This window comes from Rhipicephalus microplus, chromosome 4 (genome assembly GCF_043290135.1).
Source record: "Rhipicephalus microplus isolate Deutch F79 chromosome 4, USDA_Rmic, whole genome shotgun sequence".
NCBI classification, from domain to species: Eukaryota; Metazoa; Arthropoda; class Arachnida; order Ixodida; family Ixodidae; genus Rhipicephalus; species Rhipicephalus microplus.
In genome coordinates, this window is record NC_134703.1 from 189,761,059 (window position 1) to 189,783,624 (window position 22,566).

The window sequence follows — 22,566 nt, forward strand, 5'->3', positions numbered from 1 at the left end:
TACGCACGTGAACACACATGCTTGATAAAAAAATGCTGATTCAGAATGCATCGCGGCAGTAGGCGTTGCAAAAGAACCGGAACAGCGTGAAAGACATGTAATAATGTGCAACAGCTAAAATAAAGCGGTTTTACCGAAACGCAAGAAATGTTGAATCCCGCTTTCACTCTTCTCCCGTCTGCCGAAATAGCTCAGTTGGGAGAGCGTTAGACTGAAGATCTAAAGGTCCCTGGTTCGATCCCAGGTTTCGGCGTCCAAAGCACAATTTTGTTAAATCTGTCGGTATGCAAGTATTTTGCAATAATTCTAACGAGTGAAACGGTTACGCAGGTGAACACACATGCTTGATAAAAAATGCTGATTCAGAATGCATCACGGCAGTAGGCGTTGCAAAAGAACCGGAACAGCGTGAAAGACATGTAATAATGTGCAACAGCTAAAATAAAGCGGTTTTACCGAAACGCAAGAAATGTTGAATCCCGCTTTCACTCTTCTCCCGTCTGCCGAAATAGCTCAGTTGGGATAGCGTTAGACTGAAGATCTAAAGGTCCCTGGTTCGATCCCAGGTTTCGGCGTCCAAAGCACAATTTTGTTAAATCTGTCGGTATGCAAGTATTTTGCAATAATTCTAACGAGTGAAACGGTTACGCAGGTGAACACACATGCTTGATAAAAAATGCTGATTCAGAATGCATCGCGGCAGTAGGCGTTGCAAAAGAACCGGAACAGCGTGAAAGACATGTAATAATGTGCAACAGCTAAAATAAAGCGGTTTTACCGAAACGCAAGAAATGTTGAATCCCGCTTTCACTCTTCTCCCGTCTGCCGAAATAGCTCAGTTGGGATAGCGTTAGACTGAAGATCTAAAGGTCCCTGGTTCGATCCCGGGTTTCGGCGTCCAAAGCACATTTTTGTTAAATGTGTCGGTATGCAAGTATTTTGCAATAATTCTAACGAGTGAAACGATTACGCAGGTGAATACACATGCTTGTTAAAAAAATGCTGATTCAGAATGCATCGCGGCAGTAGGCGTTGCAAAAGAACCGGAACAGCGTGAAAGACATGTAATAATGTGCAACAGCTAAAATAAAGCGGTTTTACCGAAACGCAAGAACTGTTGAATCCCGCTTTCACTCTTCTCCCGTATGCCCAAATAGCTCAGTTGGGAGAGCGTTAGACTGAAGATCTAAAGGTCCCTGGTTCGATCCCGGGTTTCAGCGTCCAAAACACATTTTTGTTAAATCTGTCGGTATGCAAGTATTTTGCAATAATTCTAACGAGTGAAACGATTGCGCAGGTGAACACACATGCTTGATAAAAAAATGCTTATTCAGAATGCATCGCGGCAGTAGGCGTTGCAAAAGAACCGGAACAGCGTTAAAGACATGTAATAATGTGCAACAGCTAAAATAAAGCGGTTTTACCGAAACGCAAGAACTGTTGAATCCCGCTTTCACTCTTCTCCCGTCTGCCCAAATAGCTCAGTTGGGAGAGCGTTAGACTGAAGATCTAAAGGTCCCTGGTTCGATCCCGGGTTTCAGCGTCCAAAACACATTTTTGTTAAATCTGTCGGTATGCAAGTATTTTGCAATAATTCTAACGAGTGAAACGATTGCGCAGGTGAACACACATGCTTGATAAAAAAATGCTTATTCAGAATGCATCGCGGCAGTAGGCGTTGCAAAAGAACCGGAACAGCGTGAAAGACATGTAATAATGTGCAACAGCTAAAATAAAGCCGTTTTACCGAAACGCAAGAACTGTTGAATTCCGCTTTCACTCTTCTCCCGTCTGCCTAAATAGCTCAGTTGGGAGAGCGTTAGACTGAAGATCTAAAGGTCCCTGGTTCGATCCCGGGTTTCGGCGTCCAAAGCACATTTTTGTTATATCTGTCGGTATGCAAGTAGTTTGCAGTAATTCTAACGAGTGAAACGATTACGCAGGTGAACACACATGCTTGATAAAAAAATGCTGATTCAGAATGCATCGCGGCAGTAGGCGTTGCAAAAGAACCGGAACAGCGTGAAAGACATGTAATAATGTGCAACAGCTAAAATAAAGCGGTTTTACCGAAACGCAAGAACTGTTGAATCCCGCTTTCACTCTTCTCCCGTCTGCCGAAATAGCTCAGTTGGGAGAGCGTTAGACTGAAGATCCAAAGGTCCTTGGCTCGATCGCGGGTTTCGGCGTCCAAAGCACTTTTTTTGTTAAATCTGTCGGTATACAAGTATTTTGCAATAATTCTAACGAGTGAAACGGTTACGCAGGTGAACACACATGCTTGATAAAAAAATGCTGATTCAGAATGCATCGTGGCAGTAGGCGTTGCAAAAGCACCGGAACAGCGTGAAAGACATGTAATAATGTTCAACAGCTAAAGGAAATCGGTTTTACTGAAACGCAACAACTGGTAAGTCCCTCTTTCACTCTTCTCCCGTCTGCTGAAATAGCTTAGTTTGGAGAGCGTTAGACTGAAGATCTAAAGGTCCCTGGTTCGATCCCGGGTTTCAGCGTCCAAAACACATTTTTGTTAAATCTGTCGGTATGCAAGTATTTTGCAATAATTCTAACGAGTGAAACGATTGCGCAGGTGAACACACATGCTTGATAAAAAAAATGCTTATTCAGAATGCATCGCGGCAGTAGGCGTTGCAAAAGAACCGGAACAGCGTGAAAGACATGTAATAATGTGCAACAGCTAAAATAAAGCCGTTTTACCGAAACGCAAGAACTGTTGAATCCCGCTTTCACTCTTCTCCCGTCTGCCGAAATAGCTCAGTTGGGAGAGCGTTAGACTGAAGATCTAAAGGTCCCTGGTTCGATCCCGGGTTTCGGCGTCCAAAGCACATTTTTGTTAAATCTGTTGGTATGCAAGTATTTTGCAATAATTCTAAAGAGTGAAACGATTACGCACGTGAACACACATGCTTGATAAAAAAATGCTGATTCCGAATGCATCGTGGCAGTAGGCGTTGCAAAAGAACCGGAACAGCGTGAAAGACATGTAATAATGTGCAACAGCTAAAATAAGCGGTTTTACCGAAATGCAAGAACTGTTCAATCCCGCTTTCACTCTTCTCCCGTCTACCGAAATAGCTTAGTTGGGACAGCGTTAGACTGATGATCTAAAGGTGTCTGGTTCGATCCCGGGTTTCGGCGTCCAACAACCTTTTTGGTAAATCGGTCGGTATGCAAGTATTTTGCAATAATTCTAACGAGTGAAACGATTACGCAGGAGAGCACACATGCTTGATAAAAAAATGCTGATTCAGAATGCATCGCGGCAGTAGGCGTTGCAAAAGAACCGGAACAGCGTGAAAGACATGTAATAATGTGCAACAGCCAAAATAAAGCGGTTTTACCGAAACGCAAGAACTGTAGAATCCCGCTTTCACTCTTCTCCCGTCTGCCGAAATAGCTCAGTTGGGATAGCGTTAGACTGAAGATCTAAAGGTCCCTGGTTCGATCCAGGGTTTCGGAGTCCAAAGCACATTTTTGTTAAATCTGTCGGTATGCAAGTATTTTGCAATAGATCTAACGAGTGAAACGATTACGCAGGTGAACACACATGCTTGTTAAAAAAATGCTGATTCAGAATGCATCGCGGCAGTAGGCGTTGCAAAAGAACCGGAACAGCGTGAAAGACATGTAATAATGTGCAACAGCTAAAATAAAGCGGTTTTACCGAAACGCAAGAACTGTTGAATCCCGCTTTCACTCTTCTCCCGTCTGCCGAAATAGCTCAGTTGAGAGAGCGTTAGACTGAAGATTTAAAGGTCCCTCGTTCGATCCCGGGTTTCGACGTCCAAAGCACATTTTTGTTAAATCTGTCGGTATGCAAGTATTTTGCAATAATTGTAACGAGTGAAACGGTTACGCAGGTGAACACACATGCTTGATAAAAAAATGCTGATTCAGAATGCATCGCGGCAGTAGGCGTTACAAAAGAACCGGAACAGCGTGAAAGACACGTAATAATGTGCAACAGCTAAAATAAAGCGGTTTTACCGAAACGCAAGAACTCTTGAATCCCGCTTTCACTCTTCTCCCGTCTGCCGAAATAGCTCAGTTGGGAGAGCGTTAGACTGAAGATCTAAAGGTCCCTCGTTCGATCGCGGGTTTCGGCGTCCAAAGCACATTTTTGTTTAATCTGTCGGTATGCAAGTATTTGCAATAATTCTAACAAGTGAAACGGTTACGCAGGTGAACACACATGCTTGATAAAAAATGCTGATTCAGAATGCATCGCGGCAGTAGGCGTTGCAAAAGAACCGGAACAGCGTGAAAGACATGTAATAATGTGCAACAGCTAAAATAAAGCGGTTTTACCGAAACGCAAGAAATGTTGAATCCCGCTTTCACTCTTCTCCCGTCTGCCGAAATAGCTCAGTTGGGATAGCGTTAGACTGAAGATCTAAAGGTCCCTGGTTCGATCCCGGGTTTCGGCGTCCAAAGCATATTTTTGTTAAATCTGTCGGTATGCAAGTATTTTGCAATAATTCTAACGAGTGAAACGGTTACGCAGGTGAACACACATGCTTGATAAAGAAATGCTGATTCAGAATGCATCGCGGCAGTAGGCGTTGCAAAAGAACCGGAACAGCGTGAAAGACACGTAATAATGTGCAACAGCTAAAATAAAGCGGTTTTACCGAAACGCAAAAACTCTTGAATCCCGCTTTCACTCTTCTCCCGTCTGCCGAAATAGCTCAGTTGGGAGAGCGTTAGACTGAAGATCTAAAGGTCCCTCGTTCGATCGCGGGTTTCGGCGTCCAAAGCACATTTTTGTTTAATCTGTCGGTATGCAAGTATTTGCAATAATTCTAACAAGTGAAACGGTTACGCAGGTGAACACACATGCTTGATAAAAAATGCTGATTCAGAATGCATCGCGGCAGTAGGCGTTGCAAAAGAACCGGAACAGCGTGAAAGACATGTAATAATGTGCAACAGCTAAAATAAAGCGGTTTTACCGAAACGCAAGAAATGTTGAATCCCGCTTTCACTCTTCTCCCGTCTGCCGAAATAGCTCAGTTGGGATAGCGTTAGACTGAAGATCTAAAGGTCCCTGGTTCGATCCCGGGTTTCGGCGTCCAAAGCACATTTTTGTTAAATCTGTCGGTATGCAAGTATTTTGCAATAATTCTAACGAGTGAAACGGTTACGCAGGTGAACACACATGCTTGATAAAAAATGCTGATTCAGAATGCATCGCGGCAGTAGGCGTTGCAAAAGAACCGGAACAGCGTGAAAGACATGTAATAATGTGCAACAGCTAAAATAAAGCGGTTTTACCGAAACGCAAGAAATGTTGAATCCCGCTTTCACTCTTCTCCCGTCTGCCGAAATAGCTCAGTTGGGATAGCGTTAGACTGAAGATCTAAAGGTCCCTGGTTCGATCCCGGGTTTCGGCGTCCAAAGCACATTTTTGTTAAATCTGTCGGTATGCAAGTATTTTGCAATAATTCTAACGAGTGAAACGGTTACGCAGGTGAACACACATGCTTGATAAAGAAATGCTGATTCAGAATGCATCGCGGCAGTAGGCGATGCAAAAGAACCGGAACAGCGTGAAAGACATGTAATAATGTGCAACAGCTAAAATAAAGCGGTTTTACCGAAACGCAAGAACTGTTGAATCCCGCTTTCACTCTTCTCCCGTCTGCCTAAATAGCTCAGTTGGGAGAGCGTTAGACTGAAGATCTAAAGGTCCCTGGTTCGATCCCGGGTTTCAGCGTCCAAAACACATTTTTGTTAAATCTGTCGGTATGCAAGTATTTTGCAATAATTCTAACGAGTGAAACGATTGCGCAGGTGAACACACATGCTTGATAAAAAAATGCTTATTCAGAATGCATCGCGGCAGTAGGCGTTGCAAAAGAACCGGAACAGCGTGAAAGACATGTAATAATGTGCAACAGCTAAAATAAAGCCGTTTTACCGAAACGCAAGAACTGTTGAATTCCGCTTTCACTCTTCTCCCGTCTGCCGAAATAGCTCAGTTGGGAGAGCGTTAGACTGAAGATCTAAAGGTCCCTGGTTCGATCCCGGGTTTCGGCGTCCAAAGCACATTTTTGTTAAATCTGTCGGTATGCAAGTAGTTTGCAGTAATTCTAACGAGTGAAACGATTACGCAGGTGAACACACATGCTTGATAAAAAAATGCTGATTCAGAATGCATCGCGGCAGTAGGCGTTGCAAAAGAACCGGAACAGCGTGAAAGACATGTAATAATGTGCAACAGCTAAAATAAAGCGGTTTTACCGAAACGCAAGAACTGTTGAATCCCGCTTTCACTCTTCTCCCGTCTGCCGAAATAGCTCAGTTGGGAGAGCGTTAGACTGAAGATCCAAAGGTCCTTGGCTCGATCGCGGGTTTCGGCGTCCAAAGCACTTTTTTTTGTTAAATCTGTCGGTATACAAGTATTTTGCAATAATTCTAACGAGTGAAACGGTTACGCAGGTGAACACACATGCTTGATAAAAAAATGCTGATTCAGAATGCATCGCGGCAGTAGGCGTTGCAAAAGAACCGGAACAGCGTGAAAGACATGTAATAATGTGCAACAGCTAAAATAAAGCGGTTTTACCGAAACGCAAGAACTGTTGAATGCCGCTTTCACTCTTCTCCCGTCTTCCGAAGTAGCTCAGTTGGGAGAGCGTTAGACTGAAGATCCAAAGGTCCTTGGCTCGATCCCGGGTTTCGGCGTCCAAAGCACGTTTTTTGTTAAATCTGTCAGTATACAAGTATTGTGCAATACTTCTAACGAGTGAAACGGTTTCGCAGGTGAACACACATGCTTGATAAAAAAATGCTGATTCAGAATGCATCGCGGCAGTAGGCCTTGCAAAAGAACCGGAACAGCGTGAAAGACATGTAATAATGTGCAATAGCTAAAATAAAGCGGTTTTACCGAAACGCAAGAAGTGTTGAATCCCGCTTTCACTCTTCTCCCGTCTGCCGAAATAGCTCAGTTGGGAGAGCATTAGACTTAAGATCCGAAGGTCCCTGGTTAGATCCCGGGTTTCGGCGTCCAAAGCACTTTTTTTGTTAAATCTGTCGGTATGCAAGTATTTTGCAATAATTCTAACGAGTGAAACGGTTACGCAGGTGAACACACATGCTTGATAAAAAAATGCTGATTCAGAATGCATCGTGGCAGTAGGCGTTGCAAAAGCACCGGAACAGCGTGAAAGACATGTAATAATGTTCAACAGCTAAAGGAAATCGGTTTTACTGAAACGCAACAACTGGTAAGTCCCTCTTTCACTCTTCTCCCGTCTGCTGAAATAGCTTAGTTTGGAGAGCGTTAGACTGAAGATCTAAAGGTCCCTGGTTCGATCCCGGGTTTCAGCGTCCAAAACACATTTTTGTTAAATCTGTCGGTATGCAAGTATTTTGCAATAATTCTAACGAGTGAAACGATTGCGCAGGTGAACACACATGCTTGATAAAAAAAATGCTTATTCAGAATGCATCGCGGCAGTAGGCGTTGCAAAAGAACCGGAACAGCGTGAAAGACATGTAATAATGTGCAACAGCTAAAATAAAGCCGTTTTACCGAAACGCAAGAACTGTTGAATCCCGCTTTCACTCTTCTCCCGTCTGCCGAAATAGCTCAGTTGGGAGAGCGTTCGACTGAAGATCTAAAGGTGCCTGGTTCGATCCCGGGTTTCGGCGTCCAAAGCACATTTTTGTTAAATCTGTTGGTATGCAAGTATTTTGCAATAATTCTAAAGAGTGAAACGATTACGCACGTGAACACACATGCTTGATAAAAAAATGCTGATTCCGAATGCATCGTGGCAGTAGGCGTTGCAAAAGAACCGGAACAGCGTGAAAGACATGTAATAATGTGCAACAGCTAAAATAAGCGGTTTTACCGAAATGCAAGAACTGTTCAATCCCGCTTTCACTCTTCTCCCGTCTGCCGAAATAGCTTAGTTGGGACAGCGTTAGACTGATGATCTAAAGGTGTCTGGTTCGATCCCGGGTTTCGGCGTCCAACAACCTTTTTGGTAAATCGGTCGGTATGCAAGTATTTTGCAATAATTCTAACGAGTGAAACGATTACGCAGGAGAGCACACATGCTTGATAAAAAAATGCTGATTCAGAATGCATCGCGGCAGTAGGCGTTGCAAAAGAACCGGAACAGCGTGAAAGACATGTAATAATGTGCAACAGCCAAAATAAAGCGGTTTTACCGAAACGCAAGAACTGTAGAATTCCGCTTTCACTCTTCTCCCGTCTGCCGCAATAGCTCAGTTGGGATAGCGTTAGACTGAAGATCTAAAGGTCCCTGGTTCGATCCAGGGTTTGGCGTCCAAAGCACATTTTTGTTAAATCTGTCGGTATGCAAGTATTTTGCAATAAATCTAACGAGTAAAACGATTACGCAGGTGAACACACATGCTTGTTAAAAAAATGCTGATTCAGAATGCATCGCGGCAGTAGGCGTTGCAAAAGAACCGGAACAGCGTGAAAGACATGTAATAATGTGCAACAGCTAAAATAAAGCGGTTTTACCGAAACGCAAGAACTGTTGAATCCCGCTTTCACTCTTCTCCCGTCTGCCGAAATAGCTCAGTTGAGAGAGCGTTAGACTGAAGATTTAAAGGTCCCTCGTTCGATCCCGGGTTTCGGCGTCCAAAGCACATTTTTGTTAAATCTGTCGGTATGCAAGTATTTTGCAATAATTGTAACGAGTGAAACGGTTACGCAGGTGAACACACATGCTTGATAAAAAAATGCTGATTCAGAATGCATCGCGGCAGTAGGCGTTGCAAAAGAACCGGAACAGCGTGAAAGACACGTAATAATGTGCAACAGCTAAAATAAAGCGGTTTTACCGAAACGCAAGAACTCTTGAATCCCGCTTTCACTCTTCTCCCGTCTGCCGAAATAGCTCAGTTGGGAGAGCGTTAGACTGAAGATCTAAAGGTCCCTCGTTCGATCGCGGGTTTCGGCGTCCAAAGCACATTTTTGTTTAATCTGTCTGTATGCAAGTATTTGCAATAATTCTAACAAGTGAAACGGTTACGCAGGTGAACACACATGCTTCATAAAAAAATGCTGATTCAGAATGCATCGCGGCAGTAGGCGTTGGAAAAGAACCGGAACAGCGTGAAAGACATGTAGTAATGTGCAACAGCTAAAATAAAGCGTTTTTACCGAAACGCAAGAACTGTTGAATCCCGCTTTCACTCTTCTCCCGTCTGCCGAAATAGCTCAGTTGAGAGAGCGTTAGACTGAAGATCTAAAGGTCCCTGGTTTGATCCCGGGTTGCGGCGTCCAAAGCACATTTTTGTTAAATCTGTCGGTATGCAAGTATTTTGCAGTAATTCTAACGAGTGAAACGATTACGCAGGTGAACACACATTCTTGATAAAAAAATGCTGATTCAGAATGCATCGCGGCAGTAGGCGTTGCAAAAGAACCGGAACAGCGTGAAAGACATGTAATAATGTGCAACAGCAAAAATAAAGCGGTTTTACCGAAACGCAAGAACTGTTGAATCCCGCTTTCACTCTTCTTCCGTCTGCCGAAATAGCTCAGTTGGGAGAGCGTTAGACTGAAGATCTAAAGGTCCCTGGTTCGATCCCGGGTTGCGGCATCCAAAGCACTTTTTTTGTTAAATCTGTCGGTATGCAAGTATTTTGCAGTAATTCTAACGAGTGAAACGATTACGCAGGTGAACACACATTCTTGATAAAAAAATGCTGATTCAGAATGCATCGCGGCAGTAGGCGTTGCAAAAGAACCGGAACAGCGTGAAAGACATGTAATAATGTGCAACAGCCTAAGGAAAGCGGTTTTACTGAAACTCAACAACTGGTAAGTCCCTCTTTCACTCTTCTCCCGTCTGCCGAAATAGCTCAGTTGGGAGAGCGTTAGACTGAAGATCCCAAGGTCCTTGGCTCGATCCCGGGTTTCGGCGTCGAAAGCGCTTTTTTTTTTGTTAAATCTGTCGGTACGCAAGTATTTTGCAGTAATTCTAACGAGTGAAACGATTACGCAGCTGAACACAATTTCTTGATAAAAAAATGCTGATTCAGAATGCATCGCGGCAGTAGGCGTTGCAAAAGAACCGGAACAGCGTGAAAGACATGTAATAATGTGCAAAAGCTAAAATAAAGCGGTTTTACCGAAACGCAAGAACTGTTGAATCCTGCTTTCACTCTTCTCCCGTCTGCCGAAATAGCTCAGTTGGGAGAGCGTTAGACTGAAGATCCCAAGGTCCTTGGCTCGATCCCGGGTTTCGGCGTCGAAAGCGTTTTTTCTTGTTAAATCTGTCGGTATACAAGTATTTTGCAATAATTCTAACAAGAGAAACGGTTACGCAGGTGAACACACATGCTTGATAAAAAAATGCTGATTCAGAATGCATCGCGGCAGTAGGCGTTGCAAAAGAACCGGAACAGCGTGAAAGACATGTAATAATGTGCTACAGCTAAAATAAAGCGGTTTTACCGAAAAGCAAGAACTGTTGAATACCGCTTTCACTCTTCTCCCGTCTTCCGAAACAGCTCAGTTGGGAGAGCGTTAGACTGAAGATCTAAAGGTCCCTGGTTCGATCCCGGGTTTCGGCGTCCAAAGCACTTTTTTTGTTAAATCTGTCGGTATGCAAGTTTTTTGCAATAATTCTAACGAGTGAAACGGTTACGCAGGTGAACACACATGCTTGATAAAAACATGCTGATTCAGAATGCATCGTGGCAGTAGGCGTTGCAAAAGTACCGGAACAGCGTGAAAGACATGTAATAATGTGCAACAGCTAAAATAAAGCGGTTTTACCGAAACGCAAGAACTGTTGAATCCCGCTTTCACTCTTCTCCCGTCTGCCGAAATGGCTCAGTTGGGAGAGCATTAGACTGAAGATCTAAAGGTCCCTGGTTCGATCCCGGGTTGCGGCGTCCAAATCACATTTTTGTTAAATCTGTCGGTATGCAAGTATTTTGCAGTAATTCTAACGAGTGAAACGATTAGGCAGGTGAACACACATTCTTGATAAAAAAATGCTGATTCAGAATGCATCACGGCAGTAGGCGTTGCAAAAGAACCAGAACAGCGTGAAAGACATGTAATAATGTGTAACAGCTAAAATAAAGCGGTTTTACCGAAACGCAAGAACTGTTGAATCCCGCTTTCACTCTTCTCCCGTCTGCCGAAATAGCTCAGTTGGGAGAGCGTTAGACTGAAGATCTAAAGGTCCCTGGTTTGATCCCGGGTTTCGGCGTCCAAAACACATTTTTCTTAAATCTGTCGGTATGCAAGTATTTTGCAGTAATTCTAACGAGTGAAACGATTACGCAGGTGAACACACATTCTTAATAAAAAAATGCTGATTCAGAATGCATCGCGGCAGTAGGCGTTGCAAAAGAACCGGAACAGCGTGAAAGACATGTAATAATGTGCAACAGCTAAAATAAAGCGGTTTTACCGAAACGCAAGAACTTTTGAATCCCGCTTTCACTCTTCTCCCGTCTGCCGAAATAGCTCAGTTGGGAGAGCGTTAGACTAAAGGTCCCTGGTTCGATCCCGGGTTTCGGCGTCCAAAGCACAATTTTGTTAAATCTGTCGGTATGCAAGTATTTTTCAATAATTCTAACGAGTGAAACGGTTACGCAGGTGAACACACATGCTTGATAAAAAAATGCTGATTCAGAATGCATCGCGGCAGTAGGCGTTGCAAAAGAATCGGAACAGCGTGAAAGATATGTAATAATGTGCAACAGCTAAAATAAAGCGGTTTTACCGAAACGCAAGAACTGTTGAATCCCGCTTTCACTCTTCTCCCGTCTGCCGAAATGGCTCAGTTGGGAGAGCATTAGACTGAAGATCTAAAGGTCCCTGGTTCGATCCCGGGTTGCGGCGTCCAAATCACATTTTTGTTAAATCTGTCGGTATGCAAGTATTTTGCAGTAATTCTAACGAGTGAAACGATTAGGCAGGTGAACACACATGCTTGATCAAAAAATGCTGATTCAGAATGCATCGCGGCAGTAGGCGTTGCAAAAGAACCGGAACAGCGTGAAAGACATGTAATAATGTGCAACATCTAAAATAAGCGGTTTTACCGAAATGCAAGAACTGTTGAATCCCGCTTTCACTCTTCTCCCGTCTGCCGAAATAGCTAAGTTGGGACAGCGTTAGACTGATGATCTAAAGGTCCCTGGTTCGATCCCGGGTTTCGGCGTCCAAAGCACATTTTTGTTAAATCTGTCGGTATGCAAGTATTTTGCAATAATTGTAACGAGTGAAACGATTACGCAGCTGAGCACACATGCTTGATAAAAAAAATGCTGATTCAGAATGCATCGCGGCAGTAGGCGTTGCAAACGAACCGGAACAGCGTGAAAGACAAGTAATAATGTGCAACAGCCAAAACAAAGCGGTTTTACCGAAACGCAAGAACTGTTGAATCCCGCTTTCACTCTTCTCCCGTCTGCCGAAATAGCTCAGTTGGGACAGCGTTAGACTGAAGATCTAAAGGTCCCTAGTTCGTTCCCGGGTTTCGGCGTCCAAAGCACATTTTTGTTAAATCTGTCGGTATGCAAGTATTTTGCAATAATTCTAACGAGTGAAACGATTACGCAGGTGAACACACATGCTTGATAAAAAAATGCTGATTCAGAATGCATCGCGGCAGTAGGCGTTGCAAAAGAACCGGAACAGCGTGAAAGACATGTAATAATGTGCAACAGCTAAAATAAAGCGGTTTTACCGAAACGCAAGAACTGTTGAATCCCGCTTTCACTCTTCTCCCGTCTGCCGAAATAGCTCAGTTGGGACACCGTTAGACTGAAGATCCGAAGGTCCTTGGCTCGATCCCGGGTTTCGGCGTCCAAAGCACTTTTTTGTTAAATCTGTCAATATACAAGAATTTTGCAATAATTCTAACGAGTGAAACGGTTACGCAGGTGAACACACATGCTTGATAAAAAATGCTGATTCAGAATGCATCGCGGCAGTAGGCGTTGCGAAAGAGCCGGAACAGCGTAAAGACATGTATTATTGTGCAATAGCTAAAATAAAGCGGTTTTACTGAAACGCAACAACTGTTGAATCCTGCTTTCACTCTTCTCCCGTCTGCCGAAATAGCTCAGTTGGGAGAGCGTTAGACTGAAGATCCCAAGGTCCTTGGCTCGATCCCGGGTTTCGGCGTCGAAAGCGCTTTTTCTTGTTAAATCTGTCGGTATACAAGTATTTTGCAATAATTCTAACAAGTGAAACGGTTACGCAGGTGAACACACATGCTTGATAAAAAAATGCTGATTCAGAATGCATCGCGGCAGTAGGCGTTGCAAAAGAACCGGAACAGCGTGAAAGACATGTAATAATGTGCAACAGCTAAAATAAAGCGGTTTTACCGAAAAGCAAGAACTGTTGAATGCCGCTTTCACTCTTCTCCCGTCTTCCGAAACAGCTCAGTTGGGAGAGCGTTAGACTGAAGATCTAAAGGTCCCTGGTTCGATCCCGGGTTTCGGCGTCCAAAGCACATTTTTGTTAAATCTGTCGGTATGCAAGTGTTTTGCAATAATTATAACGAGTGAAACGGTTACGCAGGTGAGCACACATGCTTGATAAAAAAATGCTGATTCAGAATGCATCGCGGCAGGAGGCGTTGCAAAAGAACCGGAACAGCGTGAAAGACATGTAATAATGTGCAACAGCTAAAATAAAGCGGTTTTACCGAAACGCAAGAACTGTTGAATCCCGTTTTCACTCTTCTCCCGCCTGCCGAAATAGCTCAGTTGGGAGAGCGTTAGACTGAAGATCTAAAGGTCCCTGGTTCGACCCCGGGTTTCGGCGTCCAAAGCACATTTTTGTTAAATCTGTCGGTATGCAAGTATTTTGCAATAATTCTAACGAGTGAAACGATTACGCAGGTGAGCACACATGCTTGATAAAAAAATGCTGATTCAGAATGCATCACGGCAGTAGGCGTTGCAAAAGAACCGGAACAGCGTGAAAGACATGCAATAATGTGCAACAGCTAAAATAAAGCGGTTTTACCGAAAAGCAAGAACTGTTGAATGCCGCTTTCACTCTTCTCCCGTCTTCCGAAACAGCTCAGTTGGGAGAGCATTAGACTGAAGATCTAAAGGTCCCTGGTTCGATCCCGGGTTTCGGCGTTCAAAGCACTTTTTTTGTTAAATCTGTCGGTATGAAAGTATTTTGCAATAATTCTAACGAGTGAAACGGTTACGCAGGTGAACACACATGCTTGATAAAAAATGCTGATTCAGAATGCATCGTGGCAGTAGGCGTTGCAAAAGTACCGGAACAGCGTGAAAGACAAGTAATAATGTGCAACAGCCAAAATAAAGTGGTTTTACCGAAACGCAAGAACTGTTGAATCCCGCTTTCACTCTTTTCCCGCCTGCCGAAATAGCTCAGTTGGGAGAGCGTTAGACTGAAGATCTAAAGGTCCCTGGTTCGATCCCGGGTTTCGGCGTCCAAAGCACATTTTTGTTAAATCTGTCGGTATGCAAGTATTTTGCAATAATTCTAACGAGTGAAACGATTACGCAGGTGAACACACATGCTTGATAAAAAAATGCTGATTCAGAATGCATCGCGGCAGTAGGCGTTGCAAAAGAACCGGAACAGCGTGAAAGACATGTAATAATGTGTAACAGCTAAAATAAAGCGGTTTTACCGAAACGCAAGAACTGTTGAATCCCGCTTTCACTCTTCTCCCGTCTGCCGAAGTAGCTGAGTTGGGAGAGCGTTAGACTGAAGATCCAAAGGTCCCTGGTTCGATCCCGGGTTTCGGCGTCCAAAGCACATTTTTGTTAAATCTGTCAATATGCAAGTGTTTTGCAATAATTATAACGAGTGAAACGGTTACGCAGGTGAGCACACATGCTTGATAAAAAAATGCTGATTCAGAATGCATCGCGGGAGGAGGCGTTGCAAAAGAACCGGAACAGCGTGAAAGACATGTAATAATGTGCAACAGCTAAAATAGAGTGGTTTTACCGAAACGCAAGAACTGTTGAATCCCGCTTTCACTCTTCTCCCGCCTGCTGAAATAGCTCAGTTGGGAGAGCGTTAGACTGAAGATCTAAAGGTCCCTGGTTCGACCCCGCGTTTCGGCGTCCAAAGCACATTTTTGTTAAATCTGTCGGTATGCAAGTATTTTGCAATAATTCTAACGAGTGAAACGATTACGCAGGTGAGCACACATGCTTGATAAAAAAATGCTGATTCAGAATGCATCGCGGCAGTAGGCGTTGCAAAAGAACCGGAACAGCGTGAAAGACAAGTAATAATGTGCAACAGCCAAAATAAAGCGGTTTTACCGAAACGCAAGAACTGTTGAATCCCGCTTTCACTCTTCTCCCGTCTGCCGAAATAGCTCAGTTGGGACAGCGTTAGACTGAAGATCTAAAGGTCCCTAGTTCGTTCCCGGGTTTCGGCGTCCAAAGCACTATTTTAGTAAAATCTGTCGGTATGCAAGTATTTTGCAATAATTCCAACGAGTGAAACGATTACGCAGGTGAGCACACATGCTTGATGAAAAAATGCTGATTCAGAATGCATCACGGCAGTAGGCGTTGCAAAAGAACCGGAACAGCGTGAAAGACATGTAATAATGTGCAACAGCTAAAATAAAGCGGTTTTACCGAAAAGCAAGAACTGTTGAATGCCGCTTTCACTCTTCTCCCGTCTTCCGAAACAGCTCAGTTGGGAGAGCGTTAGACTGAAGATCTAAAGGTCCCTGGTTCGATCCCGGGTTTCGGCGTTCAAAGCACTTTTTTTGTTAAATCTGTCGGTATGAAAGTATTTTGCAATAATTCTAACGAGTGAAACGGTTACGCAGGTGAACACACATGCTTGATAAAAAATGCTGATTCAGTATGCATCGTGGCAGTAGGCGTTGCAAAAGTACCGGAACAGCGTGAAAGACAAGTAATAATGTGCAACACCCAAAATAAAGCGGTTTTACCGAAAAGCAAGAACTGTTGAATGCCGCTTTCACTCTTCTCCCGTCTTCCGAAACAGCTCAGTTGGGAGAGCGTTAGACTGAAGATCTAAAGGTCCCTGGTTCGATCCCGGGTTTCGGCGTCCAAAGCACTTTTTTTGTTAAATCTGTCGGTATGCAAGTTTTTTGCAATAATTCTAACGAGTGAAACGGTTACGCAGGTGAACACACATGCTTGATAAAAAAATGCTGATTCAGAATGCATCGTGGCAGTAGGCGTTGCAAAAGTACCGGAACAGCGTGAAAGACATGTAATAATGTGCAACAGCTAAAATAAAGCGGTTTTACCGAAACGCAAGAACTGTTGAATCCCGCTTTCACTCTTCTCCCGTCTGCCGAAATGGCTCAGTTGGGAGAGCATTAGACTGAAGATCTAAAGGTCCCTGGTTCGATCCCGGGTTGCGGCGTCCAAATCACATTTTTGTTAAATCTGTCGGTATGCAAGTATTTTGCAGTAATTCTAACGAGTGAAACGATTAGGCAGGTGAACACACATTCTTGATAAAAAAATGCTGATTCAGAATGCATCACGGCAGTAGGCGTTGCAAAAGAACCAGAACAGCGTGAAAGACATGTTATAATGTGTAACAGCTAAAATAAAGCGGTTTTACCGAAACGCAAGAACTGTTGAATCCCGCTTTCACTCTTCTCCCGTCTGCCGAAATAGCTCAGTTGGGAGAGCGTTAGACTGAAGATCTAAAGGTCCCTGGTTTGATCCCGGGTTTCGGCGTCCAAAACACATTTTTCTTAAATCTGTCGGTATGCAAGTATTTTGCAGTAATTCTAACGAGTGAAACGATTACGCAGGTGAACACACATTCTTGATAAAAAAATGCTGATTCAGAATGCATCGCGGCAGTAGGCGTTGCAAAAGAACCGGAACAGCGTGAAAGACATGTAATAATGTGCAACAGCTAAAATAAAGCGGTTTTACCGAAACGCAAGAACTTTTGAATGTCGCTTTCACTCTTCTCCCGTCTGCCGAAATAGCTCAGTTGGGAGAGCGTTAGACTAAAGGTCCCTGGTTCGATCCCGGGTTTCGGCGTCCAAAGCACAATTTTGTTAAATCTGTCGGTATGCAAGTATTTTTCAATAATTCTAACGAGTGAAACGGTTACGCAGGTGAACACACATGCTTGATAAAAAAATGCTGATTCAGAATGCATCGCGGCAGTAGGCGTTGCAAAAGAACCGGAACAGCGTGAAAGATATGTAATAATGTGCAACAGCTAAAATAAAGCGGTTTACCGAAACGCAAGAACTGTTGAATCCCGCTTTCACTCTTCTCCCGTCTGCCGAAATAGCTCAGTTGGGACAGCGTTAGACTGAAGATCTAAAGGTCCCTGGTTCGATCCCGGGTTTCGGCGTCCAAAGCACATTTTTGTTAAATCTGTCGGTATGCAATTATTTTGCAATAATTCTAACGAGTGAAACGGTTACGCAGGTGAGCACACATGCTTGATCAAAAAATGCTGATTCAGAATGCATCGCGGCAGTAGGCGTTGCAAAAGAACCGGAACAGCGTGAAAGACATGTAATAATGTGCAACATCTAAAATAAGCGGTTTTACCGAAATGCAAGAACTGTTGAATCCCGCTTTCACTCTTCTCCCGTCTGCCGAAATAGCTAAGTTGGGACAGCGTTAGTCTGATGATCTAAAGGTCCCTGGTTCGATCCCGGGTTTCGGCGTCCAAAGCACATTTTTGTTAAATCTGTTGGTATGCAAGTATTTTGCAATAATTGTAACGAGTGAAACGATTACGCAGCTGAGCACACATGCTTGATAAAAAAATGCTGATTCAGAATGCATCGCGGCAGTAGGCGTTGCAAACGAACCGGAACAGCGTGAAAGACAAGTAATAATGTGCAACAGCCAAAATAAAGCGGTTTTACCGAAACGCAAGAACTGTTGAATCCCGCTTTCACTCTTCTCCCGTCTGCCGAAATAGCTCAGTTGGGACAGCGTTAGACTGAAGATCTAAAGGTCCCTAGTTCGTTCCCGGGTTTCGGCGTCCAAAGCACATTTTTGTTAAATCTGTCGGTATGCAAGTATTTTGCAATAATTCTAACGAGTGAAACGATTACGCAGGTGAACACACATGCTTGATAAAAAAATGCTGATTCAGAATGCATCGCGGCAGTAGGCGTTGCAAAAGAACCGGAACAGCGTGAAAGACATGTAATAATGTGCAACAGCTAAAATAAAGCGGTTTTACCGAAACGCAAGAACTGTTGAATCCCGCTTTCACTCTTCTCCCGTCTGCCGAAATAGCTCAGTTGGGACACCGTTAGACTGAAGATCCGAAGGTCCTTGGCTCGATCCCGGGTTTCGGCGTCCAAAGCACTTTTTTGTTAAATCTGTCAATATACAAGAATTTTGCAATAATTCTAACGAGTGAAACGGTTACGCAGGTGAACACACATGCTTGATAAAAAATGCTGATTCAGAATGCATCGCGGCAGTAGGCGTTGCGAAAGAGCCGGAACAGCGTAAAGACATGTATTATTGTGCAATAGCTAAAATAAAGCGGTTTTACTGAAACGCAACAACTGGTAAGTCCCACTTTCACTCTTCTCCCGTCTGCCGAAATAGCTCAGTTGGGAGAGCATTAGACTGAAGATCTAAAGGTCCCTGGTTCGATCCCGGGTTCCGGCGTTCAAAGCACATTTTTGTTAAATCTGTCGGTATGCAAGTATTTTGCAATAATTCTAACGAGTGAAGCGATTACGCAGGTGAACACACATGCTTGATAAAAAAATGCTGATTCAGAATGCATCGCGGCAGTAGGCGTTGCAAAAGAACCGGAACAGCGTGAAAGACATGTAATAATGTGCAACAGCTAAAATAAAGCGGTTTTACCGAAACGCAAGAACTGTTGAATCCCGCTTTCACTCTTCTCCGTCTGCCGAAACAGCTCAGTTGGGACACCGTTAGACTGAAGATCCGAAGGTCCTTGGCTCGATCCCGAGTTTCGGCGTCCAAAGCACTTTTTTGTTAAATCTGTCAATATACAAGAATTTTGCAAGAATTCTAACGAGTGAAACGGTTACGCAGGTGAACACACATGCTTGATAAAAAATGCTGATTCAGAATGCATCGCGGCAGTAGGCGTTGCGAAAGAACCGGAACAGCGTAAAGACATGTATTATTGTGCAATAGCTAAAATAAAGCGGTTTTACTGAAACGCAACAACTGGTAAGTCCCACTTTCACTCTTCTCCCGTCTGCCGAAATAGCTCAGTTGGGAGAGCATTAGACTGAAGATCTAAAGGTCCCTGGTTCGATCCCGGGTTCCGGCGTCCAAAGCACATTTTTGTTAAATCTGTCGGTATGCAAGTATTTTGCAATAATTCTAACGAGTGAAACGATTACGCAGGTGAACACACATGCTTGATAAAAAAATGCTGATTCAGAATGCATCGCGGCAGTAGGCGTTGGAAAAGAACCGGAACAGCGTGAAAGACATGTAATAATGTGCAACAGCTAAAATAAAGCGGTTTTACCGAAAAGCAAGAACTGTTGAATGCCGCTTTCACTCTTCTCCCGTCTTCCGAAACAGCTCAGTTGGGAGAGCGTTAGACTGAAGATCTAAAGGTCCCTGGTTCGATCCCGGGTTTCGGCGTCCAAAGCACATTTTTGTTAAGTCTGTCGGTATGCAAGTGTTTTGCAATAATTATAACGAGTGAAACGGTTACGCAGGTGAGCACACATGCTTGATAAAAAAATGCTGATTCAGAATGCATCGCGGCAGGAGGCGTTGCAAAAGAACCGGAACAGCGTGAAAGACATGTAATAATGTGCAACAGCTAAAATAAAGCGGTTTTACCGAAACGCAAGAACTGTTGAATCCCGTTTTCACTCTTCTCCCGCCTGCCGAAATAGCTCAGTTGGGAGAGCGTTAGACTGAAGATCTAAAGGTCCCTGGTTCGACCCCGGGTTTCGGCGTCCAAAGCACATTTTTGTTAAATCTGTCGGTATGCAAGTATTTTGCAATAATTCTAACGAGTGAAACGATTACGCAGGTGAGCACACATGCTTGATAAAAAAATGCTGATTCAGAATGCATCACGGCAGTAGGCGTTGCAAAAGAACCGGAACAGCGTGAAAGACATGTAATAATGTGCAACAGCTAAAATAAAGCGGTTTTACCGAAAAGCAAGAACTGTAGAATGCCGCTTTCACTCTTCTCCCGTCTTCCGAAACAGCTCAGTTGGGAGAGCGTTAGACTGAAGATCTAAAGGTCCCTGGTTCGATCCCGGGTTTCGGCGTTCAAAGCACTTTTTTTGTTAAATCTGTCGGTATGAAAGTATTTTGCAATAATTCTAACGAGTGAAACGGTTACGCAGGTGAACACACATGCTTGATAAAAAATGCTGATTCAGAATGCATCGTGGCAGTAGGCGTTGCAAAAGTACCGGAACAGCGTGAAAGACAAGTAATAATGTGCAACAGCCAAAATAAAGCGGTTTTACCGAAACGCAAGAACTGTTGAATCCCGCTTTCACTCTTTTCCCGCCTGCCGAAATAGCTCAGTTGGGAGAGCGTTAGACTGAAGATCTAAAGGTCCCTGGTTCGAACCCGGGTTTCGGCGTCCAAAGCACATTTTTGTTAAATCTGTCGGTATGCAAGTATTTTGCAATAATTCTAACGAGTGAAACGATTACGCAGGTGAACACACATGCTTGATAAAAAAATGCTGATTCAGAATGCATCGCGGCAGTAGGCGTTGCAAAAGAACCGGAACAGCGTGAAAGACATGTAATAATGTGTAACAGCTAAAATAAAGCGGTTTTACCGAAACGCAAGAACTGTTGAATCCCGCTTTCACTCTTCTCCCGTCTGCCGAAGTAGCTGAGTTGGGAGAGCGTTAGACTGAAGATCCAAAGGTCCCTGGTTCGATCCCGGGTTTCGGCGTCCAAAGCACATTTTTGTTAAATCTGTCAATATGCAAGTGTTTTGCAATAATTATAACGAGTGAAACGGTTACGCAGGTGAGCACACATGCTTGATGAAAAAATGCTGATTCAGAATGCATCACGGCAGTAGGCGTTGCAAAAGAACCGGAACAGCGTGAAAGACATGTAATAATGTGCAACAGCTAAAATAAAGCGGTTTTACCGAAACGCAAGAACTGTTGAATGCCGCTTTCACTCTTCTCCCGTCTGCCGAAGTAGCTGAGTTGGGAGAGCGTTAGACTGAAGATCCAAAGGTCCCTGGTTCGATCCCGGGTTTCGGCGTTCAAAGCACTTTTTTTGTTAAATCTGTCGGTATGAAAGTATTTTGCAATAATTCTAACGAGTGAAACGGTTACGCAGGTGAACACACATGCTTGATAAAAAATGCTGATTCAGAATGCATCGCGGCAGGAGGCGTTGCAAAAGAACCGGAACAGCGTGAAAGACATGTAATAATGTGCAACAGCTAAAATAAAGCGGTTTTACCGAAACGCAAGAACTGTTGAATCCCGCTTTCACTCTTCTCCCGCCTGCCGAAATAGCTCAGTTGGGAGAGCATTAGACTGAAGATCTAAAGGTCCCTGGTTCGATCCCGGGTTTCGGCGTCCAAAGCACATTTTTGTTAAATCTGTCGGTATGCAAGTATTTTGCAATAATTCTAACGAGTGAAACGATTACGCAGGTGAACACACATGCTTGATAAAAAAATGCTGATTCAGAATGCATCGCGGCAGTAGGCGTTGCAAAAGAACCGGAACAGCGTGAAAGACATGTAATAATGTGTAACAGCTAAAATAAAGCGGTTTTACCGAAACGCAAGAACTGTTGAATCCCGCTTTCACTCTTCTCCCGTCTGCCGTAGTAGCTGAGTTGGGAGAGCGTTAGACTGAAGATCCAAAGGTCCCTGGTTCGATCCCGGGTTTCGGCGTCCAAAGCACATTTTTGTTAAATCTGTCAATATGCAAGTGTTTTGCAATAATTATAACGAGTGAAACGGTTACGCAGGTGAGCACACATGCTTGATAAAAAAATGCTGATTCAGAATGCATCGCGGGAAGAGGCGTTGCAAAAGAACCGGAACAGCGTGAAAGACATGTAATAATGTGCAACAGCTAAAATAAAGTGGTTTTACCGAAACGCAAGAACTGTTGAATCCCGCTTTCACTCTTCTCCCGCCTGCCGAAATAGCTCAGTTGGGAGAGCGTTAGACTGAAGATCTAAAGGTCCCTGGTTCGACCCCGGGTTTCGGCGTCCAAAGCACATTTTTGTTAAATCTGTCGGTATGCAAGTATTTTGCAATAATTCTAACGAGTGAAACGATTACGCAGGTGAGCACACATGCTTGATAAAAAAATGCTGATTCAGAATGCATCGCGGCAGTAGGCGTTGCAAAAGAACCGGAACAGCGTGAAAGACAAGTAATAATGTGCAACAGCCAAAATAAAGCGGTTTTACCGAAACGCAAGAACTGTTGAATCCCGCTTTCACTCTTCTCCCGTCTGCCGAAATAGCTCAGTTGCGACAGCGTTAGACTGAAGATCTAAAGGTCCCTAGTTCGTTCCCGGGTTTCGGCGTCCAAAGCACTATTTTAGTAAAATCTGTCGGTATGCAAGTATTTT

The 22,566-nt window shown here is 43.8% G+C and overlaps 64 non-coding genes across 64 annotated transcripts; all 64 read left to right on the forward strand.

Moving 5' to 3' along the window:
• Positions 1-180: 180 nt before the first annotated feature.
• TRNAF-GAA (transfer RNA phenylalanine (anticodon GAA)) lies at positions 181-253 on the forward strand. Its single transcript has one exon. It is a non-coding gene; the product is annotated as a tRNA-Phe (tRNA).
• A 249-nt stretch (positions 254-502) lies between these two features.
• Positions 503-575, forward strand: TRNAF-GAA (transfer RNA phenylalanine (anticodon GAA)). The gene has a single exon. It is a non-coding gene; the product is annotated as a tRNA-Phe (tRNA).
• Positions 576-824: 249 nt separating this feature from the next.
• TRNAF-GAA (transfer RNA phenylalanine (anticodon GAA)) lies at positions 825-897 on the forward strand. Its single transcript has one exon. It is a non-coding gene; the product is annotated as a tRNA-Phe (tRNA).
• A 250-nt stretch (positions 898-1,147) lies between these two features.
• TRNAF-GAA (transfer RNA phenylalanine (anticodon GAA)) lies at positions 1,148-1,220 on the forward strand. Its single transcript has one exon. It is a non-coding gene; the product is annotated as a tRNA-Phe (tRNA).
• Positions 1,221-1,470: 250 nt separating this feature from the next.
• Positions 1,471-1,543, forward strand: TRNAF-GAA (transfer RNA phenylalanine (anticodon GAA)). Its single transcript has one exon. It is a non-coding gene; the product is annotated as a tRNA-Phe (tRNA).
• Positions 1,544-1,793: 250 nt separating this feature from the next.
• On the forward strand, positions 1,794-1,866 carry TRNAF-GAA (transfer RNA phenylalanine (anticodon GAA)). Its single transcript has one exon. It is a non-coding gene; the product is annotated as a tRNA-Phe (tRNA).
• Positions 1,867-2,116: 250 nt separating this feature from the next.
• TRNAF-GAA (transfer RNA phenylalanine (anticodon GAA)) lies at positions 2,117-2,189 on the forward strand. Its single transcript has one exon. It is a non-coding gene; the product is annotated as a tRNA-Phe (tRNA).
• A 251-nt stretch (positions 2,190-2,440) lies between these two features.
• On the forward strand, positions 2,441-2,513 carry TRNAF-GAA (transfer RNA phenylalanine (anticodon GAA)). The gene has a single exon. It is a non-coding gene; the product is annotated as a tRNA-Phe (tRNA).
• Positions 2,514-2,764: 251 nt separating this feature from the next.
• TRNAF-GAA (transfer RNA phenylalanine (anticodon GAA)) lies at positions 2,765-2,837 on the forward strand. The gene has a single exon. It is a non-coding gene; the product is annotated as a tRNA-Phe (tRNA).
• Positions 2,838-3,086: 249 nt separating this feature from the next.
• Positions 3,087-3,159, forward strand: TRNAI-GAU (transfer RNA isoleucine (anticodon GAU)). The gene has a single exon. It is a non-coding gene; the product is annotated as a tRNA-Ile (tRNA).
• A 249-nt stretch (positions 3,160-3,408) lies between these two features.
• TRNAF-GAA (transfer RNA phenylalanine (anticodon GAA)) lies at positions 3,409-3,481 on the forward strand. The gene has a single exon. It is a non-coding gene; the product is annotated as a tRNA-Phe (tRNA).
• Positions 3,482-3,731: 250 nt separating this feature from the next.
• TRNAF-GAA (transfer RNA phenylalanine (anticodon GAA)) lies at positions 3,732-3,804 on the forward strand. Its single transcript has one exon. It is a non-coding gene; the product is annotated as a tRNA-Phe (tRNA).
• Positions 3,805-4,054: 250 nt separating this feature from the next.
• On the forward strand, positions 4,055-4,127 carry TRNAF-GAA (transfer RNA phenylalanine (anticodon GAA)). Its single transcript has one exon. It is a non-coding gene; the product is annotated as a tRNA-Phe (tRNA).
• A 248-nt stretch (positions 4,128-4,375) lies between these two features.
• On the forward strand, positions 4,376-4,448 carry TRNAF-GAA (transfer RNA phenylalanine (anticodon GAA)). The gene has a single exon. It is a non-coding gene; the product is annotated as a tRNA-Phe (tRNA).
• Positions 4,449-4,698: 250 nt separating this feature from the next.
• TRNAF-GAA (transfer RNA phenylalanine (anticodon GAA)) lies at positions 4,699-4,771 on the forward strand. The gene has a single exon. It is a non-coding gene; the product is annotated as a tRNA-Phe (tRNA).
• A 248-nt stretch (positions 4,772-5,019) lies between these two features.
• Positions 5,020-5,092, forward strand: TRNAF-GAA (transfer RNA phenylalanine (anticodon GAA)). The gene has a single exon. It is a non-coding gene; the product is annotated as a tRNA-Phe (tRNA).
• Positions 5,093-5,341: 249 nt separating this feature from the next.
• Positions 5,342-5,414, forward strand: TRNAF-GAA (transfer RNA phenylalanine (anticodon GAA)). The gene has a single exon. It is a non-coding gene; the product is annotated as a tRNA-Phe (tRNA).
• A 250-nt stretch (positions 5,415-5,664) lies between these two features.
• TRNAF-GAA (transfer RNA phenylalanine (anticodon GAA)) lies at positions 5,665-5,737 on the forward strand. Its single transcript has one exon. It is a non-coding gene; the product is annotated as a tRNA-Phe (tRNA).
• Positions 5,738-5,987: 250 nt separating this feature from the next.
• On the forward strand, positions 5,988-6,060 carry TRNAF-GAA (transfer RNA phenylalanine (anticodon GAA)). Its single transcript has one exon. It is a non-coding gene; the product is annotated as a tRNA-Phe (tRNA).
• A 250-nt stretch (positions 6,061-6,310) lies between these two features.
• On the forward strand, positions 6,311-6,383 carry TRNAF-GAA (transfer RNA phenylalanine (anticodon GAA)). The gene has a single exon. It is a non-coding gene; the product is annotated as a tRNA-Phe (tRNA).
• A 252-nt stretch (positions 6,384-6,635) lies between these two features.
• Positions 6,636-6,708, forward strand: TRNAF-GAA (transfer RNA phenylalanine (anticodon GAA)). Its single transcript has one exon. It is a non-coding gene; the product is annotated as a tRNA-Phe (tRNA).
• A 251-nt stretch (positions 6,709-6,959) lies between these two features.
• TRNAL-UAA (transfer RNA leucine (anticodon UAA)) lies at positions 6,960-7,032 on the forward strand. The gene has a single exon. It is a non-coding gene; the product is annotated as a tRNA-Leu (tRNA).
• A 251-nt stretch (positions 7,033-7,283) lies between these two features.
• TRNAF-GAA (transfer RNA phenylalanine (anticodon GAA)) lies at positions 7,284-7,356 on the forward strand. The gene has a single exon. It is a non-coding gene; the product is annotated as a tRNA-Phe (tRNA).
• A 251-nt stretch (positions 7,357-7,607) lies between these two features.
• On the forward strand, positions 7,608-7,680 carry TRNAF-GAA (transfer RNA phenylalanine (anticodon GAA)). The gene has a single exon. It is a non-coding gene; the product is annotated as a tRNA-Phe (tRNA).
• Positions 7,681-7,929: 249 nt separating this feature from the next.
• TRNAI-GAU (transfer RNA isoleucine (anticodon GAU)) lies at positions 7,930-8,002 on the forward strand. Its single transcript has one exon. It is a non-coding gene; the product is annotated as a tRNA-Ile (tRNA).
• A 571-nt stretch (positions 8,003-8,573) lies between these two features.
• TRNAF-GAA (transfer RNA phenylalanine (anticodon GAA)) lies at positions 8,574-8,646 on the forward strand. Its single transcript has one exon. It is a non-coding gene; the product is annotated as a tRNA-Phe (tRNA).
• A 250-nt stretch (positions 8,647-8,896) lies between these two features.
• Positions 8,897-8,969, forward strand: TRNAF-GAA (transfer RNA phenylalanine (anticodon GAA)). The gene has a single exon. It is a non-coding gene; the product is annotated as a tRNA-Phe (tRNA).
• Positions 8,970-9,218: 249 nt separating this feature from the next.
• TRNAF-GAA (transfer RNA phenylalanine (anticodon GAA)) lies at positions 9,219-9,291 on the forward strand. The gene has a single exon. It is a non-coding gene; the product is annotated as a tRNA-Phe (tRNA).
• Positions 9,292-9,541: 250 nt separating this feature from the next.
• On the forward strand, positions 9,542-9,614 carry TRNAF-GAA (transfer RNA phenylalanine (anticodon GAA)). Its single transcript has one exon. It is a non-coding gene; the product is annotated as a tRNA-Phe (tRNA).
• Positions 9,615-9,865: 251 nt separating this feature from the next.
• On the forward strand, positions 9,866-9,938 carry TRNAF-GAA (transfer RNA phenylalanine (anticodon GAA)). The gene has a single exon. It is a non-coding gene; the product is annotated as a tRNA-Phe (tRNA).
• A 254-nt stretch (positions 9,939-10,192) lies between these two features.
• TRNAF-GAA (transfer RNA phenylalanine (anticodon GAA)) lies at positions 10,193-10,265 on the forward strand. Its single transcript has one exon. It is a non-coding gene; the product is annotated as a tRNA-Phe (tRNA).
• Positions 10,266-10,517: 252 nt separating this feature from the next.
• On the forward strand, positions 10,518-10,590 carry TRNAF-GAA (transfer RNA phenylalanine (anticodon GAA)). Its single transcript has one exon. It is a non-coding gene; the product is annotated as a tRNA-Phe (tRNA).
• A 251-nt stretch (positions 10,591-10,841) lies between these two features.
• On the forward strand, positions 10,842-10,914 carry TRNAF-GAA (transfer RNA phenylalanine (anticodon GAA)). Its single transcript has one exon. It is a non-coding gene; the product is annotated as a tRNA-Phe (tRNA).
• A 250-nt stretch (positions 10,915-11,164) lies between these two features.
• Positions 11,165-11,237, forward strand: TRNAF-GAA (transfer RNA phenylalanine (anticodon GAA)). The gene has a single exon. It is a non-coding gene; the product is annotated as a tRNA-Phe (tRNA).
• A 565-nt stretch (positions 11,238-11,802) lies between these two features.
• On the forward strand, positions 11,803-11,875 carry TRNAF-GAA (transfer RNA phenylalanine (anticodon GAA)). The gene has a single exon. It is a non-coding gene; the product is annotated as a tRNA-Phe (tRNA).
• A 249-nt stretch (positions 11,876-12,124) lies between these two features.
• Positions 12,125-12,197, forward strand: TRNAI-GAU (transfer RNA isoleucine (anticodon GAU)). Its single transcript has one exon. It is a non-coding gene; the product is annotated as a tRNA-Ile (tRNA).
• Positions 12,198-12,448: 251 nt separating this feature from the next.
• On the forward strand, positions 12,449-12,521 carry TRNAF-GAA (transfer RNA phenylalanine (anticodon GAA)). Its single transcript has one exon. It is a non-coding gene; the product is annotated as a tRNA-Phe (tRNA).
• A 571-nt stretch (positions 12,522-13,092) lies between these two features.
• On the forward strand, positions 13,093-13,165 carry TRNAF-GAA (transfer RNA phenylalanine (anticodon GAA)). Its single transcript has one exon. It is a non-coding gene; the product is annotated as a tRNA-Phe (tRNA).
• A 252-nt stretch (positions 13,166-13,417) lies between these two features.
• On the forward strand, positions 13,418-13,490 carry TRNAF-GAA (transfer RNA phenylalanine (anticodon GAA)). Its single transcript has one exon. It is a non-coding gene; the product is annotated as a tRNA-Phe (tRNA).
• A 250-nt stretch (positions 13,491-13,740) lies between these two features.
• On the forward strand, positions 13,741-13,813 carry TRNAF-GAA (transfer RNA phenylalanine (anticodon GAA)). The gene has a single exon. It is a non-coding gene; the product is annotated as a tRNA-Phe (tRNA).
• A 250-nt stretch (positions 13,814-14,063) lies between these two features.
• On the forward strand, positions 14,064-14,136 carry TRNAF-GAA (transfer RNA phenylalanine (anticodon GAA)). The gene has a single exon. It is a non-coding gene; the product is annotated as a tRNA-Phe (tRNA).
• A 250-nt stretch (positions 14,137-14,386) lies between these two features.
• On the forward strand, positions 14,387-14,459 carry TRNAF-GAA (transfer RNA phenylalanine (anticodon GAA)). The gene has a single exon. It is a non-coding gene; the product is annotated as a tRNA-Phe (tRNA).
• Positions 14,460-14,709: 250 nt separating this feature from the next.
• Positions 14,710-14,782, forward strand: TRNAF-GAA (transfer RNA phenylalanine (anticodon GAA)). Its single transcript has one exon. It is a non-coding gene; the product is annotated as a tRNA-Phe (tRNA).
• A 250-nt stretch (positions 14,783-15,032) lies between these two features.
• On the forward strand, positions 15,033-15,105 carry TRNAF-GAA (transfer RNA phenylalanine (anticodon GAA)). The gene has a single exon. It is a non-coding gene; the product is annotated as a tRNA-Phe (tRNA).
• A 250-nt stretch (positions 15,106-15,355) lies between these two features.
• TRNAF-GAA (transfer RNA phenylalanine (anticodon GAA)) lies at positions 15,356-15,428 on the forward strand. Its single transcript has one exon. It is a non-coding gene; the product is annotated as a tRNA-Phe (tRNA).
• Positions 15,429-15,679: 251 nt separating this feature from the next.
• On the forward strand, positions 15,680-15,752 carry TRNAF-GAA (transfer RNA phenylalanine (anticodon GAA)). The gene has a single exon. It is a non-coding gene; the product is annotated as a tRNA-Phe (tRNA).
• A 250-nt stretch (positions 15,753-16,002) lies between these two features.
• TRNAF-GAA (transfer RNA phenylalanine (anticodon GAA)) lies at positions 16,003-16,075 on the forward strand. The gene has a single exon. It is a non-coding gene; the product is annotated as a tRNA-Phe (tRNA).
• Positions 16,076-16,326: 251 nt separating this feature from the next.
• TRNAF-GAA (transfer RNA phenylalanine (anticodon GAA)) lies at positions 16,327-16,399 on the forward strand. Its single transcript has one exon. It is a non-coding gene; the product is annotated as a tRNA-Phe (tRNA).
• A 250-nt stretch (positions 16,400-16,649) lies between these two features.
• On the forward strand, positions 16,650-16,722 carry TRNAF-GAA (transfer RNA phenylalanine (anticodon GAA)). Its single transcript has one exon. It is a non-coding gene; the product is annotated as a tRNA-Phe (tRNA).
• A 564-nt stretch (positions 16,723-17,286) lies between these two features.
• TRNAF-GAA (transfer RNA phenylalanine (anticodon GAA)) lies at positions 17,287-17,359 on the forward strand. Its single transcript has one exon. It is a non-coding gene; the product is annotated as a tRNA-Phe (tRNA).
• A 249-nt stretch (positions 17,360-17,608) lies between these two features.
• Positions 17,609-17,681, forward strand: TRNAI-GAU (transfer RNA isoleucine (anticodon GAU)). The gene has a single exon. It is a non-coding gene; the product is annotated as a tRNA-Ile (tRNA).
• A 250-nt stretch (positions 17,682-17,931) lies between these two features.
• Positions 17,932-18,004, forward strand: TRNAF-GAA (transfer RNA phenylalanine (anticodon GAA)). Its single transcript has one exon. It is a non-coding gene; the product is annotated as a tRNA-Phe (tRNA).
• A 571-nt stretch (positions 18,005-18,575) lies between these two features.
• On the forward strand, positions 18,576-18,648 carry TRNAF-GAA (transfer RNA phenylalanine (anticodon GAA)). Its single transcript has one exon. It is a non-coding gene; the product is annotated as a tRNA-Phe (tRNA).
• A 570-nt stretch (positions 18,649-19,218) lies between these two features.
• TRNAF-GAA (transfer RNA phenylalanine (anticodon GAA)) lies at positions 19,219-19,291 on the forward strand. Its single transcript has one exon. It is a non-coding gene; the product is annotated as a tRNA-Phe (tRNA).
• A 250-nt stretch (positions 19,292-19,541) lies between these two features.
• On the forward strand, positions 19,542-19,614 carry TRNAF-GAA (transfer RNA phenylalanine (anticodon GAA)). The gene has a single exon. It is a non-coding gene; the product is annotated as a tRNA-Phe (tRNA).
• Positions 19,615-19,864: 250 nt separating this feature from the next.
• TRNAF-GAA (transfer RNA phenylalanine (anticodon GAA)) lies at positions 19,865-19,937 on the forward strand. The gene has a single exon. It is a non-coding gene; the product is annotated as a tRNA-Phe (tRNA).
• A 250-nt stretch (positions 19,938-20,187) lies between these two features.
• TRNAF-GAA (transfer RNA phenylalanine (anticodon GAA)) lies at positions 20,188-20,260 on the forward strand. Its single transcript has one exon. It is a non-coding gene; the product is annotated as a tRNA-Phe (tRNA).
• Positions 20,261-20,510: 250 nt separating this feature from the next.
• Positions 20,511-20,583, forward strand: TRNAF-GAA (transfer RNA phenylalanine (anticodon GAA)). Its single transcript has one exon. It is a non-coding gene; the product is annotated as a tRNA-Phe (tRNA).
• A 250-nt stretch (positions 20,584-20,833) lies between these two features.
• TRNAF-GAA (transfer RNA phenylalanine (anticodon GAA)) lies at positions 20,834-20,906 on the forward strand. The gene has a single exon. It is a non-coding gene; the product is annotated as a tRNA-Phe (tRNA).
• Positions 20,907-21,156: 250 nt separating this feature from the next.
• TRNAF-GAA (transfer RNA phenylalanine (anticodon GAA)) lies at positions 21,157-21,229 on the forward strand. Its single transcript has one exon. It is a non-coding gene; the product is annotated as a tRNA-Phe (tRNA).
• Positions 21,230-21,479: 250 nt separating this feature from the next.
• On the forward strand, positions 21,480-21,552 carry TRNAF-GAA (transfer RNA phenylalanine (anticodon GAA)). The gene has a single exon. It is a non-coding gene; the product is annotated as a tRNA-Phe (tRNA).
• A 250-nt stretch (positions 21,553-21,802) lies between these two features.
• TRNAF-GAA (transfer RNA phenylalanine (anticodon GAA)) lies at positions 21,803-21,875 on the forward strand. The gene has a single exon. It is a non-coding gene; the product is annotated as a tRNA-Phe (tRNA).
• Positions 21,876-22,125: 250 nt separating this feature from the next.
• TRNAF-GAA (transfer RNA phenylalanine (anticodon GAA)) lies at positions 22,126-22,198 on the forward strand. Its single transcript has one exon. It is a non-coding gene; the product is annotated as a tRNA-Phe (tRNA).
• A 250-nt stretch (positions 22,199-22,448) lies between these two features.
• On the forward strand, positions 22,449-22,521 carry TRNAF-GAA (transfer RNA phenylalanine (anticodon GAA)). The gene has a single exon. It is a non-coding gene; the product is annotated as a tRNA-Phe (tRNA).
• The last annotated feature ends 45 nt before the right edge of the window (positions 22,522-22,566 follow it).